The sequence below is a fragment of the Palaemon carinicauda genome, chromosome 33 (genome assembly GCF_036898095.1).
Source record: "Palaemon carinicauda isolate YSFRI2023 chromosome 33, ASM3689809v2, whole genome shotgun sequence".
Classification (NCBI taxonomy): domain Eukaryota; kingdom Metazoa; phylum Arthropoda; class Malacostraca; order Decapoda; family Palaemonidae; genus Palaemon; species Palaemon carinicauda.
Genome location: NC_090757.1, coordinates 57,365,444 through 57,372,943, shown reverse-complemented (window position 1 = coordinate 57,372,943; position 7,500 = coordinate 57,365,444). Strand labels below are relative to the sequence as shown.

The 7,500-nt window shown below is 37.4% G+C and overlaps 1 protein-coding gene across 3 annotated transcripts in view; it reads left to right on the top strand.

Moving 5' to 3' along the window:
• Positions 1-7,500, top strand: part of LOC137625958 (ribosomal protein S6 kinase alpha-5-like) — a 226,524-nt gene that overhangs the window by 159,264 nt on the left and 59,760 nt on the right. The window lies entirely within an intron of this gene.

Below are 7,500 nucleotides of genomic sequence, written 5' to 3'. Positions count from 1 at the left end.
GAGTAACTTTTGAAATGAAGATTCATACGAAAATTGCTGTGTTGGTGCATACAAGATAATTCTAAAAAGATGATATTCATAGTGCTATAGTAAATACATTCAGTATAACCTGCGAATTTGTATCTAATTTCATTACAGTTTTTATTTTTTTTTTCGGTTTCAGGAACCTCATTATTAACGTTGTTACTGATCTTAAGATATTTTATATTGTTATCCATTACTTATGGCTTATACATTATTTTCTTATTTCCTTTCCCCACTAGGCTATTTTCCATGTTGGAGCCCTTGGGCCAGTAGCATCCTGCTTTTCCAACTAGGGTTGTAGCTTAGATAATAATAATAATAATAATAATGATAATAATAATAACCACAAAGCCACTATCAGAATCCTAGTGGACATCCTATTTAACATTCGATCCCATTAAATATCAACTACAATTTCTACCTCTTTCACTCACTAAGCTACACCTCGGGGTAGCGTTTTCAAGTCGCGATCTTGTTTCTTTATCGACAGAGGCCCTCTCAAGACCCACAGGGCCCTCTAGATAAAGCAGACGAGGAGGATTTTTAGATTGTTATCAGCCAATCAAGGGCTCTTGCGATAACCAAATTTTGCTTATTTTGTATTCTAGGTGTCTTTTAAAGTAAGATCCTAATTCGTTTGCTCCCAAGTATTTACGGAAGAATATAAATATCACATTATATAATCAATCTCGGTAATACTATACTGACTTAGAGATATTTTGAACGAAATCTTTTACTCAGTAACAAACTCATTAGGGGAGGAGTTCACGCACAAAATCATTAGTGAAAGATCATAGGCTACGCACAAAATCACTAGTGAGACAAAATAATTAGCGAAAGATCATACAGAAAGCCATTAGTGAAAGAATAAACACAAATTCCTAAAAAAAAAATAGTGAAAAATCATACACAATATCAAAATGGAAAGATCATACACAAAATCAATAGTGAAATAACATACAAAAAGTCAGTAGTGAAAGATCATACACCAAATTATTTAAATTGACCACAGGCAATCTATATTCTAACTGATCTAAATCATAAACAGAGGCTTTCATCGCCAGACCTGTGGTCCTCAACAGCAGTAGCATAAAACAACTAGAAAAACACTCAGGAGTGCAGACCTCCGCCAGGGCACCGTATTCATCGTAACCAATTCGGTCGAGCTTTTGTCCGACCTTGGCCTTTGACCGAGGACTTTCGAAATTGAATCACTTCCACGTGTCAGCATAAAAATTAATCCTTGAAAGTTTCACTACTCTGTAAGTAAAATTGTGGCCAGGAAGTTGTTCACAAACAGACAAACGTACAAATCTCGTTGGCGGAGATAACAACAAGGGGTCCAGGAATCCCCTGGTTTTACATGCACTGTCTCAGTCCCCCCCTTCCCTCTCCCCCACCACCAATCCGGTCTCATAAAGGGAATTATCCTTAAAGGGGGAACCCCCCCTCAACCCCGATCCCAGCGATGGGGAAACATACTGCATCAAAACAGCTTTACTAAAGAATTCAGAATAATCTTTTCGCTCTTTGCTTTTATCCCGAATATATCCGATTCTATCCTTCCATTCAACACTCACATGTTCAATTGTTTACATTCTGACATGAACGCAAATCAAGCAATCTCTCTCTCTCTCTCTCTCTCTCTCTCTCTCTCTCTCTCTCACAGACTGGAATTATGACATTGCTCAAAACTTTGATTTTTCCTCATTTAACTTTTGTCTTATTTCAAGTTAACATTTCACGGGGATGACCTTGTGTTTTATGTTTGCTGAATGAAATACATACTAAATTTAATCTTCTTAATTATCAACAATACAAATCAAAAAAATAAAATCTATGTATGTTCTTCGTTCCTGCTAACCTTTAAGGTCATTATGAATATACACATCCCCCTCTTATGGTAGTGAATGTACTATGCATGTAAGCCGTTCCTAACTCCCAATACCTTAGGCAAAACACCATGAAGGAATTAAAATATGACAGCAAATAAAATATCAAAACAAATCTTGCCATTCATTTCACAATAAGAACGTAGCAAATAATAATTAAATGATTTAGTTATTTGAGCTATCGGTAAGCAAAGAAACTTAGGAAATGACGAGAAATGGGCCAACGCGCACACGTTGTAGTAGTAACGGAGAAGTAGAATTACAGTAATGGCTGATTGTCATGGTCGGCAGAATACAATGAGGAAGGGTAGAAGAACGTGGGTGGAGAAAGGTACGTTCAGTCATGGAAGGGTTGCAGAGGGGGGAGGGGGATTGGAGGGAGAAGAGACAGTAGCTGCTAGTCCATAAATTAACTATTGCACAAACTTTGGTTTAAATGACAGATATCAAACGTTAGCGTCACACAGGAGGAAAGTTTTCTCAAAGAGTGCTTCCAAGATGTCATGTTTCCGTCTGCTTGGAATTACAAAACATTCGCAGTTCTTGATATTGTCTACCAAATTATAAAATTATTTATTTCTATACCATTACTACTACACTTCTACTGTTATCATTTGTAGTAGATTATTTCTACACTCTCAACACAAGTAGGAAAACGAAGTAAAACGCGAAACTTAAAGTTTTGAAGATAAGAATTTGATCGAAAACAAGACCCTTCAGCTGAGGTGAAAGGTTTCCTTTAGGTTACTCGCAGCGGCGAGCAATGGGAGACGAAAGCCGTCTTTGCCAGCTTGAAAATTCTCTGAGAGAGAGAGAAAAGAGAGAGAGAGAGAGAGAGAGAGAGAGAGACTTGGGAAATCTCATAGGTGACTTGATGCATGCCTTAACTCTCCATTTGCTCAAGAAATGGGCAAGCATGGGCGTTAGGATATGTATGTGACATACTGTAAACATGTATATGTTTATTTGGAATTTAAAAGTCTCTGTAAATAATAAACTGCCGGATGAGTATACAACTCATATAACGATGAAAACAATAATCTACTGTCCTTTGAAAGAAATATTAGAAGATGAGAGAGAGAGAGAGAGAGAGAGAGAGAGAGAGAGAGAGAGAGATTTTGTCCAACCGAGTTACACGGGTTCTAAAATTAAACTTCCACTTCGTCGACATCCTTGCATCTCTCTCTCTCTCTCTCTCTCTCTCTCTCTCTCTCAACTCGGCTGTAGGTTCTTCCCACTAACAACAAAAAATTGTATTTTCCTATTCTTTCTAATCTACGCGTCTTCGTCAGAAGAAGGACTGGGCGTAATTTCTTTCCAGATCTGAAAATAAGATTTTAAAGAACAACTGGTTTCCAGAGAGAGAGAGAGAGAGAGAGAGAGAGAGAGAGAGAGAGAGTACGAACAAACGAACAATACTAGTGATAACATTACACGTGGAACACAGAGTGGGAATCGATGTGTTTACTCCGAGACATTGTAAAGCCAGTTCAGTGCCAGCCGCTTCGCTCCATCTCAAGGTTATGTAATAACTAACACACAACCGGGAGGAGTATCCCTCCCCTCACGAGGATTAAATCCTGACTGGTGCCCCTCACCCTCCCCTACGCCTTTACCTTCAACCTAGCATTTAGCTTTTGGCCCTTGTTGCGACGCTCGGGTTTTAGTTCACATTTCATTTGTTTGTATTGTAGTTGATACGAAAGATAGGCGAAAGAAGAGTAAGGGCAGTTAGCTAGCTAACCATGTTATGGAAATTTTGGAAAGTTCAAGTATTAGTGATGTAACCACACTTTAAGTAAAGGTACATTTTTCTTGTTAGTATACAGAAAATGTCAACTGGCATCCTGAATAATCGCATTTTGCTATCATATTTGGATTAATCAATAATCTATAATGAAAAAGATTGAACTAATAATAATGAGAGAATGGGTGGGGTTGTGGGGGGGGGGGGGGCTAGGGGAGACTGATCGAAGAAGTATGGTCCGTTGCAAAGGAAGGTCTTAATCGATTGGGCACTTGACGTTGTATCCAATTCTGTCGACGACAACGTAGCGCGCGCTCTCTCTCTCTCTCTCTCTCTCTCTCTCTCTCTCTCTCTCCAAAAGAGTATGAGGGAGTTTTCTGTCAGTTCTTGGGTTTCAACTCGGAGGATATACACTTGAGATTTTCACTTATGCAAAGATTTTCTTTCTCGTCTTGTTTCTGTCGGGAATGAGTCTGAGGTAGGTTGACAATTTACTGCAGATCGAAGTAAGGCAATGAAAAAGAAGTTTATTCTCAAGTTGAAGGGAAGTTTATTCTTAAGATGAAAGGGAAGTTTATTCTTAGGAAGAAAGGGAAGTTTATTCTTAAGAAGAAAGGGAAGTTTATTCTTATGATGAAAGGGAAGTTTATTCTTAAGATGCAAGGGAAGTTTATTCTTAAGATGCAAGGGAAGTTTAGGGAAGTTTATTCTTAAGATGCAAGGGAAGTTTATTCTTAGGATGAAAGAGAAGTTTATTCTTATGATGAAAGGGAAGTTTATTCTTAAGATGAAAGAGAAGTTTATTCTTATGATGAAAGGGAAGTTTATTCTTAAGATGAAAGATAAGTTTATTCTCAAGATGAAAGGGAAGTTTATTCTTGTGATGAAAAAGAAGTTTATTCTTATGGTGAAAAAAATTATTCTTGTCCAAAAAAAAAAAAGAAAAAAAGTTATGCTCGAATAAAAAGTTGATTTTATAAATTTCTAAGCAAATGTTCATCTCCGTCTAATTATGTCATATTTTTCTTAACAATCCACCTCATCATTTTTTATACTTTTCCCACCTACATACCATCAATTTTGTCAGATGATTTACCATGAAATCTGCCAAAACTATAACCATTTAGCGTTTTACACGTAACCCTTTTAACCATACGCGTGTAGAAGATAACCAAAACAAAACTTTCATTTTTAGAGTGATATTTACGCATAAATTCAATATAACGATAAATAAAATTGATATAAGCTTGACTCCCCTCCCCTCTCCAAAGGGGAAAATGGGGGATTCCACTGTCTTTGTTGTGACTGGAAGAACCTGGGGGAGGGGTAATCACGGAATACAGGGGTATAGCTGGGGAAATATACTGCCGGGGAAAGAGCTATGAAGGGGCTATGAAGGTATATGATTTGAAGGTGTTTGGGCAATTCGTAGCCATTTACAGCTTGATTTCTTTTTTTTTTTATGAATAAAAACAATGCAGTCAAATGCTTTGTGTGAGAATGATGAATCACCGTAGTTGGCAAGCGTGCCTTGCAAGAGCCAAATACACAAAATAAACACAATTCCGTGTACCTCACAACAGTCAACTACACATAATACAATTTACTTCTCTTGTAAATTATTTATTTCCTTATTTCCTTTCCTCGTTAGGTTTATAGCATCTTGCTTTTCCCACTAGTGTTGTAGCTTGGCTAATAATAATAATAATAACAATAATAACAATAATAATAATAATAATAATATATGATGATGATGATGATGATAATTCCACTAGTAGGACCTATTACAGAAATCGGCATATGGAGAAATCAAAATATAAAATCAAAGATGCCAAAAATCAAATTACTAAAAATATATATCAATATGACCTAAATAATAATGTTGGTGAGATCGATAACAACAACAATAATAAAAACTTGAACAACAAAGCAACTGAACACTGAAAACATTCCTGTAAACCTACATCCTTCAAGAGGAATAAATACGAATCGTGGGGGGGGAGGGGGGGAAGGGGGCTTTCCTATTCCGGCAGCCCAAGCAGGAGAGTATGCGAGGAAAAGGTATTTCCAGGTAATTTGTGAAGGAGGGGGGGGGGGGGGGGGGAAGAAGGAGGAGAGCCGCGGATTACGCATACAGAGGATGGAAGGGGAGGAGACCAAGCGTTTGGCGAAAAAAAGAAATTTATGGGAAGGGGGAGAGTTACCGGAGAGATCCGTTGTGAGGTAGTAGTAGGGGGAAGGGAGGGGGAATGGAGGGATTGGAAAACAAAGTGCGTGTCTCTCGCGGGGCTGAGGAAGGGAAATGCCGTTTAGTTGCATCACCACCAGAACCTTGGCGTGCTGTGTAGTATCTCTGAGAGAGAGAGAGAGAGAGAGAGAGAGAGAGAGAGAAGATAGAGAGAAAAGAGAGAGAGAGAGAGAGAGAGAGAGATTTTATATTTTATATATATATATATATATATATTATATATTCTACAAGTTTTATTCCTGCTGTGACCAAGTTGTGGAATGATCTTCCTAATCAGATAGTTGAATCAGTAGAATTTCAAAAGTTCAAACTTGCAACAAATGTTTTTATGTTGAACAGGCTGACATGAGTCTTTTTAGCCTATATATTAATTGTCTGTTTTAATGTTTTTTTTTAATATTTATTTAATTTTTTTATTACTTCTGATATTTCCTTTCATCGCCGGGCTATTTTTCCCTGCTGCAGTCCTTGGGCTTATATCACCTTGTTTTTCTATCTGTGGTTGTAGCTTGACTAATAATAATAATAATAATAATAATATATACGTGTGTATGCTTGTGGTAGCTCTAGCACTGCTAATTACTGGCCATTTCTATAACTGCCATATTTTCTAAAGTTTTTGAACGTCTTCTGATAGAACATTTAAATAGGTATGCTGAAAGTAATAAACTGTTCTCTAGTTTGCAACTTGGCTTTTGCAAAGGCCTTGGAACATGCGATGCTCCTCTTACACTTTCCAGTGCTGTGCAGAAATCGTTTGATTGTGGTCGAGAAGTTCGTATGATTGGCCTTCAGTTTAGTGCTGTTTTTCTTTTCAAACTCAAAAATGTTGGGAGTGGATGGGTCTTTTTTTAGCATCATCATTGAATTTTTAAGTAATATATTGCAGAGAGTTGTTGCTGATGGGAACGATATTTAGTACAGAAATGTGATATAATTACTTTTCATACTATAAACACATGTGGTTTGACCTAAAAAACAAGCTCGTTGCATATGCAGATGATACTACTCTCTTTGCCTCAATTCCTGGCGTTGCTAATAGATCACGCTAAAATCAGAGCATGGTGTAAATAATGGAGAATTAAGTTGAACCCTAACAAAACTCAAAGCATGATTAAGTTCGAGGACGGTGGCTCCCCAACAATGATTAAGTCGAGGACAGTGGCTCCTCAACATCCATATATACATCCGAGTGTATGTCTGTGAATCAGCATCTGATTCCATTTGAAAATTAAATTATCTCATCTCATTACCGTATGACACGCTGGTCTACAAAAATTTCATCGAAATTCCTCAATAACTTTTTGAGATATCTTGTACTTAAATCAACAGGATGACATATATGTACAAAAACCGATAATTCCATAGCCCTGGGCCAATTTCATTGGAGGACAAACACCCCAAAAAGAGAATCAATGGCACATTTGCATAATTTCTAATTCGTGTCATTACGAGTAGCGGAACAAGTACTCAAAGAGACCCTGTATTTTTTTAGCGTTCTATTCACAGTTACGGTTCAAGGTTTAACATGGCACAAGCCGTGTGAACCTTACCTATGGAACAACGTCAAGGATACCTAAAAGAGATCC